At 55.6% G+C, this 15846-nt stretch overlaps 1 long non-coding RNA gene across 1 annotated transcript; it reads right to left on the minus strand.

Annotated features, from left to right (window-relative positions):
* Positions 1 to 2998: 2998 nt before the first annotated feature.
* LOC109025736 (uncharacterized) lies at positions 2999 to 11979 on the minus strand. The gene is made up of 2 exons (XR_002004686.4): positions 6249 to 11979; positions 2999 to 6144 (listed from the first exon to the last, which is right to left on the minus strand). It is a non-coding gene; the product is annotated as an uncharacterized lncRNA (long non-coding RNA).
* Between the last annotated feature and the right edge of the window lie 3867 nt (positions 11980 to 15846).

Consider the following 15846-nt stretch of genomic DNA (forward strand, 5'->3'; position numbering starts at 1 on the left):
GAGAGAAAAAGAGGGGAAGGGGGAGGGAGGGAGGGAAAGACAAAGAAGAGAAGGAAGGGAAGGAGGGACGGAGGGAGGGAGGGAGAGGGAGAGAAAAAGAGAGGGAGGGAGGGAGGAGGGAGGGAAGGGAGGAAGGGAGGGAGGGAGGAAGGAAGGAAGGAGAGAAAAAGGGGAAGGGGGAGGGAGGGAGGGAAAGACAAAGAAAAGAAGGAAGGGAGGGAGGGAGGAGGGAGGGGAGAGAAGGGAGGGGAGAAAAAGAGGGGAAGGAGGAGGGAGGGAGGGAAAGACAAAGAAAAGAAGGAAGGGAGGGAGGGATGGAGGGAGAGAGGAAAGAAGGAAGGGAGGAAAAGAAGGAAGGGAGGGAGGGAGGGGGGAAGGAGGGAGGGAGGGCGGGCGGGCTGGTGGGCAACCGAGCTAGTTGCTATTTCCAATGCCCTTGGAACTTCAGTGCCCACTGTCAGCCTGAAACCTGCAGAACAGAGCAGGGGAAAGTGCCAGCCAGTGAATACCTGGGGATGGGGGCATGGGTGGCCATGACATGTAGATATGCAGAGTGCACCCAGCCCCATGGCATTCATAGGGTGAGGGGCCCAGAGACCAAGACAGCCCAGGGCTGCAGGCTGGGAGAAGATACCTAGAGCAAGTCCTGGAAATGGAGCTGGTCCTGCGTGGTTAAAGTGCCTCAGGGACTGGACAACTGGGCATTTTTATCACTCCATGGAACTGGGGGCAGCCCCTTGTCGTGCATGGGAGGGGGCTTGCGCTGGGTCTTTCCCCATAGGCCTCCTGATCCCTGGGGTGTGAGTAGCCACTGTTGCCGATGCTCACTAACCCTAGGCTCCCTGATGTCCCCGACACCTTGCCAACCTGGGCCTTCATCACCAGGCAAAGTGGCCAGAGAGAGAATGTGGATGTCTCAGGAGACAGCCTGTGTGCCCACTCATGAAGAATCGTTTCCTGGAGCAGGGCAGAGCATCCCCTTCCACCGCCACTGTCCTTGAGAAAGGGAGGGGTCCAGACGCAGATGACTTTCAGCCCCTATCTGGAAAAGGGAAAACACTGTCCCCACAACAGCAGCTGGCACTGTGGGCTGGGGTGAAATGGCAGCATTTGCTGGCCTCCACTGGTGGCCTTCCTGGCACACAAAGGTTTCCTCCGAACCAAGCAGGGGACCCACATGAGCAGCAAAGCCACAAATAGCACTGGGGAGGGCGAGCCCTTTGTAGCGGGTGAATTGCCAATAAAGGTCTGGAGGTGGGAAGGAAGCAACCGGGGTGTCCTGCTGGGAGAATGAGATGCCCTCAGGCACCCTGTCCTCCAGCACCGCTGGGAACAGCCCTCTGCCTGGCAAGTCCGGGGGTGGTGATCCTGGAAATAAATCCCCTATGCTATTAACCTGAGAGGGCTATTGGTCTTCTCTGTCTGGTCACGACCTGCCATCACTCCAGCATTCAGGGCCATTTGCAGCCAGTGTTTTGGAAGAGAATTTGACCTGGAATTAGCTCCAGGGTTTCCTGGGAACTCTACTGCGTGAACACAGCGAAGCGCCTCTGCATGTTGTTTTTCGTCCCCCATGAGCAGAAACACATGAGCTTATTCCAAAAATAAGGAGGTTACGTGCTGACTCCCCATGCCCAGGCAAAGACTTCTACGTAATCCAGGTGTTTTCTGTGGCTCCCTTACAAGGCAGCTCTTCACAAAGAAAGCCTGCCTCAGAGATCTGCCCGAGCCTGGCTCTGTGGGATGTGAGGCTCCATCGTATTTGCAAAGCGGCCCTGTATTAGTCCATTTTCACACTGCTGATAAAGACATACCCGAAACTGGGCAATTTACTAAAGAAAGAGATTTAATGGACTTACAGTTCCATGTGGCTGGGGAGGCCTCACAATCATGGCAGAAGGCAAGGAGGAGCAAGTCACATCTTACATGGATGGCGGCGGGCAAAAAAAGAGCTTATGTGGGGAAACTCCCCTTATAAAACCATCAGATCTCATGAGACTTATTCACTATCATGAGAACAGCACGGGAAAGACCTGCCCCATGATTCAATCACCTCCCACCAGGTCCCTCCCACAACACGTGGGAATTCAAGGTAAGATTTGGGTGGGGACACAGCCAAACTATATCGGGTCCCCTTTGGAATGCCAGTGTCCCCATTCACCTTTGCACCCTCCAACTTGGCCTGGCTAGCTCCAAAGAGTGGATGACCATAAGCCAGAGGAGAGGAGGGAAAGGAGAATTCAACCTGTTGAGCCCCTTCTATGAGTACATGCCCATCCTGGAGCCACACATCACACATGCCTTGTCACAGAAGGAGGCACAGTAGGCTTCGATGTCTGGGTACCCAGCACACACTTTCCCTACCCTGGGGACCACCCATGCCCCTCTGGCAGAGGGGTAACCTCAGGATGGAGCCGACTCCACCCAGCTCCAGTGCAGGCCTGACCCATCAGCTCCGGCAGTCCCCTGGAACCAATGGCAGGGCATGGGACCTCGTCAGAGACCAGGGACCACAGACACACTCCCAGGCGGCTGGAATCTGGGAGGATGCAGGCCCTGGGCTTCGGCCGTGTCTTGCCCCGATCTGGAACTTGAGACTGAAGCCCACGAGGAGGTGACAAGAACCAGAGAGGGACTCTAGACCCCAGGATTTGCAGTTATGAGGCTAGACCCCAGGATTTGCAGTTACGAGATCTGAAGTCCTTTCTTTGGCTTCAGCCGACTAGGGTTGCTTCTCCTCATCACCTGCAACCCAGAGAGCTAGAATAGATACAGCCCTGCTGTCAGATAAGAGAACCGAGGCTCAGAGGGACCAGGCAATGCAATCAGGTTTGTGCCGCTGTTTACCTGCAGAGCTGAGCTTAAAACTGGAACTCAGATCTGACCGCATCGGCCTAGAATGAAACATTCAGTTCATCAAATCAAAGGCAGAGACCATTATCCAATGGACCAGTAAGGAAGAATTTAAAATGCTGCCAATTAAACTTTAACACAATGCTTTCTTATTATCTACAATTTTATTTTAAAATGTGTTATGCTTTGGGAGGCCAACGTGGGAGGATCATTTGAGCCCAGGAGCTGAAGGCTGCAGTGAGCTGGGATTGCACTGCTGCACCCCAGCCTGGGCTACAGAGCAAGACCCTGTCTCTTAAAAAAAAAAAATTACTTAAAAAATTTTTATAGACTTAGAAGGGCTTGGTTTTTCTTTTCTTTTCTTTTCTTTTTTTTGGCATCCTAATTTCTCTCATTATACACACAGAAAAGAGGAAAACATAAGTAAAATAAGTCTCTGTTATTTTTTTTTTTCTTTTTTGAGACAAAGAGTCTCGCTCTGTTGCCCAGACTGGAGTGCAGTGGCGCACTCTCGGCTCACTGCAACCTCCGCCTCCTGGGTTCAAGCAATTCTCCTGCCTCAGCCTCCCGAGTAACTGGGATTACAGACACGTGCCACCACGCCCAGCTAATTTTTGTATTTTTAGTAGAGACGGGGTTTCACCATGTTGGCCAGGCTGACCTCCAGTGATCCACCCACCTCAGCTTCCCTCCCGAAGTGCTGGGATTACAGGTGTGAGCCACCACACCCAGCCAATCTCTGTTATTTCTGAATGTCCTCACCATCAGAGCCCCCTTCACCTGAGCACCCCTGACTCACAGTGCCGATGTTTGTGAGCCCCCATGCAGCATCACCCTCTGGGTCGTCATCGGGAGCCATGAGACAGGGCGCTCCTGCTAAGAGGGGCCCACTGCTGTGTCTTCCAAGCTGCTGATGCCCACTCCAAGTGTGAATGCTGGTATCTTCTAGAACAAGTTGAGGGAGGGTTTTCTGCAACAACAAGAACCCCTACTCCTTCCTCAGTTGGTCCGTACGTGGTTTGTGGACTGGGGTGTTGAGGCTGCAGTCATCCACACGGCACCAGGAATAACCACCAAGTTCATACGCAATTAGAGATTTCATATGCTGAGACTGTTTTTTTAATTCACATGTGAGCAGACAACGGCAACTGCAGCCCGGATGCCACACTTGCTGTCAGATGCATCCCAATTCAGAGACGCTGGGGTGGGAAAGGGCACGTGTCAGATTCTATGAAACAGATCAGAACGCGCACCCCGCTCTGGAGTTCGCAGAGCGCTTACTCATTCATTAACTACCTCATTCGATTTCAAACACATCCATGAAAAGTATTTTTATCTGTACTTTACTGTAGGGATCGGAGATCCGGAAGCTATGCATTCCCTGGCCACATAGCTACTGCGTGGCAGGGCCCAGATCCAAGCCCAAGCTTTCTGCCTCCAGAGCCGACATTCTGTTTAAAAATCAGGGAAATACCAAAGTGGAGGAGAGAAAGTTGGCGGCTTTAAAATGCGATTTTAAAAACTATCTGTTGTCAAGGTCTTGAGGGGACCCAAATAACATCACCCTTCTTCCCACCCGAGTTCTGGACCGAATAAGAAACAAGACACATGCGTCTGCAGATGGAGAACCAAAGTCTCTGTTGTCACGGGTGAGGCAAGGCAGGCCATGCAGCTCTGCAGGAGAGCCAGGTGGGCTCCTGCCCCACAGCAGACCAGTTGGAGGCTGAACTGGCAGGACAGACACACTCACCACCCGCTGCCCCACCCCGATCCAGCCGAGAGGGGACGAGGAAGAGATGGGATGCCTTCAGCACACAGCCTGGAGTATTTTGCCTGAATCCACCTGGCAAGGGTGGACCATGGGCTGTCACCCACCAGGAAGTTCTCTCTGCCACTGAGGGGAGGGAGGGAGGGCCAGGGGCCACAGTGTCCCACGTGGGTGTCCTTCACTGGGAGGGAACATCAGGAGTGCACAGTAAACACCCCACCCAACCCCACACGGTTCCTCTTGGTTCTAGGGCTATCAGAAGGCTTCATCTCGGGAGAGCTGCTCTCCTGTTTGGTGGGAACCCCGCCCGTGGCCTTAGGATGACATGGAGATGATGCCCAGAGCCTGCTGTGAAGTCAGGGAGGCTGAGACTGAGGAGCTGAGCTGCTCTGTGCAGCGATCATCATGTGGCCCAGTCCAGATTCACTCAAGAAAGCAGTTAGTCACTACGGATTTCAGGAAAGGGGGTTCCATATGAGAATGAAGGTTTTTACAACTGTGGGGGTGGCTGGGGGAGGGAGGTCTGGAGTGGGGGTGGTCACTAACTCGTCCACCTGAAGCCTGGGAGCAGGGGGGAAACCAGAGCTTTGGGGGAGTCCCAGGAACTGAGGCCACCTATGTCCAGCCCCCCACACTTCACTGGGCACTGGTGCTAGGGAGGCTCAGCGGAGCCACTGGGCCTGCTACAGCCACAACATCAACAAAGCTATGGGGTGTGACCGTCCTCACGGTGGACACCAGAACCTCCCACACATCCCCGCTCTGCTTGTCCTCCCCCAAACCTCACACATGCGTTCAGCCTCTGCCACCCCAACCCTCATCCCAGCAAGGTAGGTTCTGGGACACGTAGCCTCCAGCCGTGGCAGGGATGGCGAGTTGACCGAAGACGCTCCAGCCCTCTGGCTGCGGTGACAGACGCAGGTGCCCGAATGTTCAGGAGAGAGGGCCGCTCCAGCTGCAGGAACTGGGAGGGGTCGCTGGCTGGGGGTGTGGACAGAAATCCCCTTGAGGGCCCCGGGTGGAGGAGGGACCCACGACTGCGCAGAATGGCAGGAGTCAAGGTTCCTCTTAAATCTCTTCCCTTTCTGGGGTGTTTAGGAGTCCAGGGTGGCCATCGCAGAGCCAGGTAGGGTGTTGGGAGCGCCAAGGGAGGACACTGACATGGCCGCCTGGAGCAGAGCCGAGGGCCACAGCCGGGGCTGCCCTGGGGAAACGGTAAGCCTCTCAGGGGTCAGACAAAGGAGGAGGACGGGAGTCCCAGAGGACAGGCGCAGGGTGCACGTTAGGTTTTCCTGGGGATAGCGAGGCCATGGTGACACAGAAGTCACTGACATGGTCCAAGAACCCAAACATTCCAGCAAACAGCGAGGTCAACACCCACGCTCAGCCGCATTCCTGGATGTCACCATGAAGGGCCCAGCCAAGTCCACAGGGGCGCTCTCGAGCCCTCGGTGGCTGCAGGGGCCATAGGTCTTGGCTGGTTCTCGTGTCCTGCAGCATCCCCGCACGGACCCCTGGCTTTCCTGCCGGAGACAGTTTCACATCAGGATGCTGAGAGCCGCGGCCTTGCCCCAGCACTGCCAGCCCCTCCTTCAGCCTCAGTGTGATCTCAGGTGCTGGGACCAACCTCGCTGTGCGTTTGCTGTTCATGTCCATCTCCCCAGTGAGACTCCAGCCCTCACGAGGCATCCAGGCAGCTGCATTCACCGCTGTGACTCCCAGAGTCTACCTCAATATCGGCACATAATAGACATTCAATAAAAACTTGATGAACAAGCTGGGAGTGGCGGCTCACGCCTGTAATCCCAGCACTTTGGGAGGCCGAGGCAGGCGGATCACTTGAGGTCAGGAGTTTGAGACCAGCCTGGCCACACGGTGAAACCCCATCTCAACCGAAAATATAAAAAATTAGCCAGGCATGGTGGCACACACTTATAATCCCAGCTACTTAGAAGGCTGAGGCAGGAGAACCCGGGAGGTGGAGGTTGCAGGGAGCTGAGATCGTGCCACTGCACTCCAGCGTGAGCAACAGAGTGAGACTCCAACTCAAAAAAAAAAAAAAAAAAAAAAAACTTGATGATCAGATGGATGATCAATACTTCAAGTGGTTTCTAGCCCAAACCTGTCCAGTCAAGGCCCAAAACGAGAACCTCCTGGCTTCATTAACATTAGGTTTGCCTAATGGCAACATTAGCCAAACCTAATGTTGATACAATTTTACTTTCAGGCCTTTCCCTAAATGAAAAAAAAAGTATTATCGTTTGTCAGTGTCTTTCAAATGCTTGGAAGACAGAGGGCGACCTGTGGACCTGGGCTTGGCCTGCCTGGGGTCCCTGGGAGGAGGCGTCCCCACCAGGTCTCCAGGAAGGGGAGGGGATTACAGCACCCCCTGTGTCCAGAGGACCGCCAGAAAGCACATCCAGCCACCCTCCATCCACACCGACCCAGCAGCCTCACCCAGACACCAACAGGCCGTGTCCTTTCAAGGTACCAGTTCGACTGGGCCTGGGGGCTTGAAGGTCAGAGGTCAGGGGTCAGTACAGTTGAGGCCAGATGGGAGATTGTGTCAAACTCCAGAGAGATGGGGTGACCCTCTCACTGCCTCCTGTAGCCCCCAGGCTGCTTCCCACAGAGCAGGGTCCTCCTGCAGTCACCGAGCCCCCAGTGCGGAACGATTGCAGAGGCTTCAGCAGAAGGCCACCAGGGTCTGGTCGCCAGACAAACCCACTCCTGGTGAGGTCAGAGGCAGGTTCAAGGAGGAGGCCTGAGGCAGGAACAGAAATGTCGACCAGGGTGTCAGAGGGGGGCAGCACCGAAACCCACGTCTGCCTCCAAGAGCAAGAGGCTCAGCCTCTCTCTGCCCGGGCCTCTCCTTCAGCCTCATGCAGCTCCAGCAGAAACACAACAGAAGCAGCCAGCTGGCCTGTGGCCCGCACATCTCAGGGGCTCAGCATGTGGCATGGCTGTGATTGTGAGGTGGCCTTGGTGTGGCCACGTGTGAGGATGACCTGCACCTAGGCTGGCTGAGGCTCCGCTCTCAGGAGATGAGGCTGCAGACAGGCGGTCTGCTTGAGGGGAGCCCAAGTGCCAGCCCAGGGTGGTGGGCCCCTCAGCCAGCCCAGGGCAGGCCAGGGTTGCACAACCCTGGAAGCCACGGCTCCATTCCTGTGGGCTTGGCTGTACCCACTCGATGCCAGGTCCCAGCAGCACAAGGTAGCAGCTCCCTGGACACGGGACAACCACGCCTGGATCTGTGTTTGCGCTGGCTATGAGGACCCAGTGACCTGTCTGACCCCATGGCCAGCAGCTGGCCCTGGGGAGAGCAGGGCCTTCAGGACGGCGCTCCTAGGCCTCACTTTGTTTAGGATCCACTCGCCGCCAGACCTTCAGGGTGCAGTCTCTCCTCACAGGTCCTGTGGCGTCGCAGCCGCTGAAAACCGTAGCCCCGTCAGGCTCAGGAGGGGCAGGAGGAGCTGGCACCCACGAGGGGTTCACTCTGCTCCTGGTGACAGGCACTGGCGCTCTCCGGACCGCGGTGCTGTGCCTGCCGGGTAGATCTGCTGGGTGGACCTAACGGCCGGCACCAGTTTAATTCCCACTCCCCTTCCTCGCCCCGAAGACTTGGGATAAAGGCCCAAAGTTCATGCCCAGAGGGCGGCTGGAAACCCCCCATCCCCAGCATTTGTGGGGACCACCCACGTTGAACGAAGACTGGCCTCTTGGGAGCGCTCCAAGGCACACATCCTCAGAAACGCTGGGGACCCATCAGTCCCTCCCCAGGTCCCCCAAACACGCCGCCACAGCAAGATGAACCCGGCCAGTGGCGCCCACTCTTCCCACTGGCTGGAGGCGGTGGGTTCACGCCCAGATGCCAAGGCCCAGAAGCAAAGCAACAGACAAGGCTGGAGACAAAGGAAGAGAAAGGAGATGCTGGGGGAAGGAGGTGGGAATAAAAAGTATTTGGAATGGCAAACGGGAGGGAACTGAGGCCAAGAGAAGAACCCAGCCCTCCCCTCAAGGGAGACAGATGGGCGAGGCCAGGACCCAGCCCTGGGGGCGGGTTCCAGGCTCAGTCCAGGGCCTGAACTGTTGTGGGCCATTCAGACCCGTACATCCCAGAGCTTCCTCCAACACGGTTAACTGGTGACCTGTAAAAGATGAGGTGATTTCTAGACAACGTGCCTGGAAGGAGGAAGGAGGCAGCCAGACGAACCTTGGCCTGAACCCCAAGTCCCGCTGGGCCTCCTGGGTCTCAGTGGGTGGAGGCCACCACAGACTTGGAGATCTGAAGCTAGGCCCACCTGCTGGGAAGGTCCCTCTGGGTAGGAGCAGCCTAAAGAACTCTGCAGAGGGGCTGGGCTCCCGAGAACAGCCGGGGTGGGTCCCCCTGGGCAGCAAAGGCTGCGTGAAGGAAAAGACTAGCAAAGCAGGGGATGCGGGGGGCGGCCGCAGACACTCAACCCAGGGGGGGAGCAAAGCCTCAGCACAGCACCCACCACCCTGAAATCCCCTCACTAGCTCAGAACCTGCCGGGACAGCCTGGGAGGGAGCGGCGGTCACCGGGATTCATGCTGTTTCCAGACCAGACAGCAGTGGACACGGAGCTCAGCGGACCCCGGCCCAGCCCGCAACTCCCTCCCTGAGCCCCAGCAGGAAGCAGCTGCCGCTTCTCACAAACACATTCTTAATTCAGTGATTTCACTTCCTGGTGCTTGCCAAGGTGTTGGATACCTGAGAAGCGAAAGATTCACATTCTCTACAGAGGCAGCTGCTGCCCCCATCCTGGACTGCTCAGAAGACTCTGAAGGCCGTTAGTGAGCAACGGAGCCGCATTCTGAGCCCTGCCTGCTGCCCGGGCACCCTCTGAGAGCCATCCTGAGAGCGTCCCAGGAAAAGACCGGCGAGGCCGCCACGCCTGCTGCACCGACTTCGTTCCCCTGTCTCATCCTGCCCCCTGGCGTCGGGACTGCAGACACCTGCGCTGGCACCTACCTAAAGCGGCCAAGGGTGGCTCTCCAGGTGGCCGTCCCCTACTCAACAGGGGTCTGCACCGGTCCTCCTCCAGGAAGGGTGCCCTGCAGAGACCCACATGGCCGTGAAGGTGGGGAGTCCAGGTCCAACTCGACCTTGCCACCTCCTTGCTGTGTGATCCTGAGCAAGGTGTGTCCCCTCTGTGCTCCTCCATCTCCCCAGGTGCCAACAGTGGGCAATGAAAGAACCCGTCCGTCTCACAGGGTTGCCAGGAGAATCACGAGATGATCTGCGCAAGAGGGTCCATGCCAGGCCCAAGCCAGGGTCCCCTCAAAACACGCAGCCCTCAGAGGGGCTCGGCCACCAGCAGGTCCATGACACCACCCATGGCACAGCCACGCAGCCAGGGGCTCCTCCTCTCCCAGAACGCCCGCCTCCCCAGGCGCCAGCCGCCGTTGCAGGTGAACAGCCTATTCTCTGCGCAGGTGGGAGCCTGCAGCTGCCTAGAAGTTGGGGTGGCTGGGCATGCAGGGCTGGGGTGCCGCATTGCTTCTGAGCCCGCGCATCCTGCTTCTCCATCATCCTTGGGAGACTCTCGGGGACCCAGTGCCCAGCTTGAGAGAGAATTGGACACTCCAGGCCTGGACCACACAAGCTCAGTGGCAGCCCTGCCGTTCCAGGGAGTTGGATGTCGCTGATGCTGGGCTTCCTCACAACAGAGTTTAAAAAGCCATTGCTAGGAAAAGCCCCACTGGGAACATCATGCCGAAAATCCCCGTTTGGATGCAACGCTCTGCCCCGAGGGTGCTGATCACCTCAGACGCAGGTGCTATGTGCACCGAACCATCAACACTCCACTCACAGACACAGGTGCTATGTGCACCGAACCATCAACACTCCACTGGCCGTAAAATGCACTGACTTCTTTAAAACCCCAGGAAGAAATTAATAACAACATCTAGGGGAAGGATAACGAATTTTTTACTAAGTGGGAAGGCTGGCCTCTGGTTTGGAGAAGAGTCTGGGTCAAACTGTGTCCAGCCAAGTAAGGAACCTCAGTCCGGTTCCCATGGCCGTGGGGAGGGATGGGCCCTTCACAGCCTGGGGACCCATTTTCCTCACCCCAGTGACAGGGTAGAAGTCACTTTACAAATCACCACGGTACACACCCCCGGGGCTGCAACAGCCCATGCTCTGCAGAAATGCAAATATTAAGACAACGTTATCTGCATGCCTCTCTGCAGGAAGGTTGCATCCCCTTAGCAGTAGGATCAAAAATTTTTTAATAAATTAAAAAATTATTCAAAGAACATTTCTCTCTCACTGAGAAAAAAGCAGGGTGCCTCCTTTTTCCTGAGAGGAAAAATGCTCTGTAAAATCTCTCTCTTTGTAATCAGGTTCATACAATAGGCATTAGTTCCGGGGATTTCAACAGAAATCAGAAATAAAAGGAGATAAGAAAGTTCCAACCAGCCTCCAAAAACGGGCATTCCAGACCCACCAGAGAGATATTCTATTCCCTTTTCTCCGTAGCTCACTTGTGTGTGGGGGGAGGAAGGTCTGCGGTAAGAATTGAATCCTGCCCCAAAGAGGCCTGACCTTTATCCTCAGCCACTGGGAGGTGACCTCCACGATGTCCTGCCTGATAGGAGTCATTGTTCGCCCAGGGCCTTGGGTCACATGGGAGAGTCCAGTGATGTGACTTAGGGTGGAGGAGAGCCACCATGATGGTCTCAGGGTGGGGGTGGCCATGCCAGAAAGACCAACGGTGTCATGGAGGGTGGGAGATGGGGACCACGCGGTGGCAATCGGCCGAAGGACGGGGACTGACCACTTGGGTGGTCACTCAATCAGCCATGCCCGTGTAATGGAGCCCCAGTGAGAACCTGGACACTGTGGCTTGAGGCTGGCCCTCGCTCGTGCTACCACACTGATGCAGGAGAGTCACAAGTCCCAGTCCCGCAGGAAAGGGACAGCAAGAGCTCTGCTTGGGGCACTTTTCCTGGACTCGGCCCCCTGCCTCCCCTCCTTCGGCCAATCTTAATCTGTATCCTTTCCCGGTAAGGAACTGATTTATGAAGATGTTGTTCCCACCCAGGCAGGCTGGCTCCCCCTCTGGCTTCTGCCACGACTGGAGGCTTCCTGAGGCCTCCCCAGCAGCCGAGCAGGTGCCACCATGCCCCTGTACAGCCTGTGGACCCAGGAGCCAATTACACCTCTTTTCTTCATAAATTACCCAGTCTCAGGTATTTCTTCACAGCAATTCAAGAATGGACTAATACAGAAACCACAACTGTGAGTGTATTAGCTTTCAAGGAGTTCTGGGAGTCCTTCCAGAATCAACAAACTGAGGGTGGCCTTGGGCACCTGAACTTGTGATTCGTACCAGGGTGAGGCCTTGCATGGACTGTGTCCTTGACCTTTGTAACTGGCCTGAACTCTTACTGAGTGTGTGTGTGTGTGTGTGTGTGTGTGTGTGTGTGTGTGTGTGTGTGTGTGAGAGAGAGAGAGAGAGAGAGAGAGAAAGAGAGAGAAAGAGGAGAGACAGAGAGAGAGCAAAGAGAGAGAGAGAAATAGAGAAATTCCCGATCTGGTATAAATCTATTTTCTGGAATACTAAAGTTATACATCTTGGAACTGACAAATCCAAGGGAAAAATTATCCCCACCCTTTTGCCTCTAAATTCATGCAACTGAGTTAGCTTGAGAACGTCCAAGAATCCCAGACAGTTCAGTCCAAAATTCAAAACAAGGTACAGACCTTGTTAGGGGCTCCTGGTCTGCAAGCCAACGGTGGCCTGGAGGGAGCCTGGAGCAAGCCAGCCCTGCAAAGCCCCACCTGAGAAGCCAGGTTATGTCCACCCCATCAGTTCACACCAGTCAGCTGCTGCGAGCGGCTGATGGCGACCCTGGCTCTGCACTCAAGTTTAAGGACGGACGCTGCAGTTGTACTTAGCTGCCTCGAAACGCACTGACCTGAATCTGTTCTGGATTCTCAGGAAGCAGCATGACAGGGAAGTCACAGCCGCAGGGACCTCGGTAGGCAAGTGCCCTTCGAGGAAACTGGGGAATCCTCCGTGCGGCGGAGCGAGCCTGGGTGAGCAGAGACCGGCCGTCGGCCATTCCGCTCCCAGGGCCCATGAGCAGGGCAGACCCCTCCCCACCAACGTGGAGAAGTCTCGTTTCTGAAACATGCCACCAACACACAGTCTCTACTGTCCTGCATCCCTAAAAGTGGAGTGATGCCTATTCACAGCTCACTTTCAAGGGGCTGAGACACTAGGCGGGAAAGCTTGCAAGCCCCACCCCGCCCTCCAGCCGCACCCCTGCCTTCCCGCCACACCCCTGCCTTCCCACTCACTCTTTCCTGCATCTTCCCACGGCCTTTGCTGCCCCTAGGGGGCCCTCATGGCCTTTACTGACAGCCCGTGATGTCTCAGTAGCTCAGATGAAACCTGTTTGATTTGAAAGCTGATGATTTTAGCTCCTGAAGGCCACACATGGGAACCAACCTGGACTTGAGGGCCATCGTTCCCAGTCCTGCCTGGGTCCATGTCCTGCCAAAATGCGATACCCGTGAGAACTGGGCAGGGCCCCACAGTGTCTCCTCCTGGGTGGCCTTGACCTGTGTCGGTGGCAGCCGAGGACGGATGCTTGGGTTTCAATGAAGGCAACTGAACACGCACAGCCGCCAAGAGAGGCCGCGGGGCGGGGGAACCTCAGAACCCCGTAGTCTCTGCCCTGGGTGCAGACAGTTCTTCAGGAATTCCTCATCCTGCACATGGCCTGAGCATGGCTACACGGCCACAGAGGGAAAAACAGCTGCCCATCAATGACTAGTACATTTGCGGGAAAACCCATTTATCTGTTGGCCCTGCCATGCCCCTGATGTTTGACCAAGTGAGCCTATGGTGCGCTGGGCACAAGGGCATCTGCGAGTGGGAGGCAGACGTGGATCTGCAGGGAGGGACCTGTCCACATGCCCTCTCCCAGCCTGAACCTCACTCTGCCATCAGCCCGATCCCCGGCCGGTTTCCACTGCCAGCGACCCCTGCTTGAAGGCAAGGGAGCTCTCAAAATAGGGCTTTTCATCTTGGTGTTTTTCTTCTGGACTGCCCAAAGGTTCTCATAAAATGGCAATTTTTTTTTTTTTCATCTAGCTGGAAATTTAGCCTTTTCCAGGCTCTGCAAATCCCAGGCCTTTTCTTCAAAGGACACTGCAGCACGATCCCAGCGGAGGGCTGGCAGCAAGGCGCAAAGTGGCCCATCGCTCGGAGCTTTTATGCTGGATGATGCTGGAGTTCACGATTTGAATGTTCCCCCCTGGTGTGCAGTTTCACTGATACCCAAATGGAGCGTGTTCTTCATATAGTCAGGGCAAGCGGAGACTACGGGGTTCCTGAGGTTCTCCTGCCCTGCAGCCTCTCTCTGCAGCTGTGCACATGCACCATGACTCCCCATGGAGGGTGCAACTCCACCCTGGCAGGAGCCATGCCCACAGCTCCCACGGCCCTGCCTGTGCACTGCCTGCAGTGCTCTTTACAACGTGTGTGCAGAGAGCCCAACAAACTTTTGATGAATGAAACCAGTGGACTCCACCAGGAGACAAGTCCTGGCTTCCGCTGGAGCATCTCCACCGGGCCTGCGTCGGTGAAAAGCGGAGGCAAGTGAGTTCTCCTAGGTAGACCTCCACATCCTGCCTGCTTACACAGTGATGGTGAGCTGCCATCAATAAGAACAGAAGCACAATTCAATTTTTAGAACACACACAAATAGGTGCCCATAAAAAACAGAAGCCAAAAATTAAAAGACAAGTGAATGAGAAAGAACAAAACAAAACCACAATATTGAGAAATGTTAAGGAGGGCTCAAATTTCCTGGCAAGGGGGCAGAGAGGGGCCAGGGCTGGGCGTGAACCTGGGAAGAGACGGCCAGGCCGGGCTGACCAAGCCGGGTCAGGCCATGGGTCATGACCCCCTGGAGACACAAGGGCGTCGGGCTGGGGCAGATGCCATGGACCCACCACTGCCTCCTGATCCCAGCACGTTGTAGGATATATGAAGCAGAAAATGGTCTACTCTACTCAAACATCGTCATGTCACAGACTACTGATCAGTCTACAAAGCAGGCTACAAGAGTCCAGTGGATGCTCAGCCTCCAGTGAGGGCCCCAGGGGCGCAGGCATTGGGCCCTTCCACCCGCACCTCCTTCCCCATCTCTGCACGGCGCCAACAATTCCTATGTACTCTACACCTGATTCTGATGCCACCAACTCCAGAAGAGACCCTCTGCCCCATGCTGGTGGCTCCCTGACGTTTCTGGGCATCTTCCAACTGCCCCACAGGTAGCCCTGTGAGTCTCTCAGGCACCCTAGCAGGCTCAGAGCCTACATCCTTCTCCGCTGTGTCCTTCATTCAAGGCAGCACCTTGGCACATGTGCACGGGGCAGACACGGGAGGAGCTGCGATACTTTCTAACAGCAGACGGCTGTCCTACCGCAAGGTTATTTTTGCCCAGCTAAGTCGGGTGGACCGAGAGGATAGGAGAGAGTGGGCTATTAAGAAAACATTAGTTTAGGTCAAGTCAAAGAGAACTTTTTTTTTTTTTTTGACAAAGTCTCACTCTGTCACCCAGGCTGGAGTGCAGTGGTGCGATGACATTTTAAAAGCATGCTGCAAGCTTTTTTTCCCCTGCCTTCTCCCTCTCTCTCTCTCTACCTATTACTTCTTTCTTTTAATTATAAAAGGCCAGTATGCAAGAGAGTCCCCGTCATCATACAGGCCACCATCTGTTGGCGGGAATGCAATGTGCTCTGGCCGGGGTGGCCTTAGTTAACGGGTCTACCGACTGCTAGTCAGTTGAAAAATCTCTTCAACTTTCTCACTGGCCCTACAGTGTTTGTCAAAGGCAAATACTGAACTGGGGCACAGCAGTGTTTTAAGTCAGAAATTTGTGGTATGGGCAAGAATGCAAAGTTTCCTCCAATCCACAATCCTCAAGTTCTCTGTGTGTGTCTCACCCGCGGCCAGCCAGCCAGCCAGCCAATGTCCTCTGGGTATCACCAGCCTCCGTGAACAAAACACGGACTCTGCCTTCCGGGGGTGTACAGTTCAGGTGGGGGGCCAGCCACGTACAAGCCTGCACAGACTTCACACGCCTGCCACCATGGGTAGTCTCACTGTGCCCTGACCTGGCCGGGTGGGGGCACAGCTAATCAGGAATAAGAACAGAAGCAGACACCGCGAACCCGGGAAG

The sequence above is a fragment of the Gorilla gorilla genome, chromosome 1 (genome assembly GCF_029281585.2).
Source record: "Gorilla gorilla gorilla isolate KB3781 chromosome 1, NHGRI_mGorGor1-v2.1_pri, whole genome shotgun sequence".
In the NCBI taxonomy this organism is placed as follows: domain Eukaryota; kingdom Metazoa; phylum Chordata; class Mammalia; order Primates; family Hominidae; genus Gorilla; species Gorilla gorilla.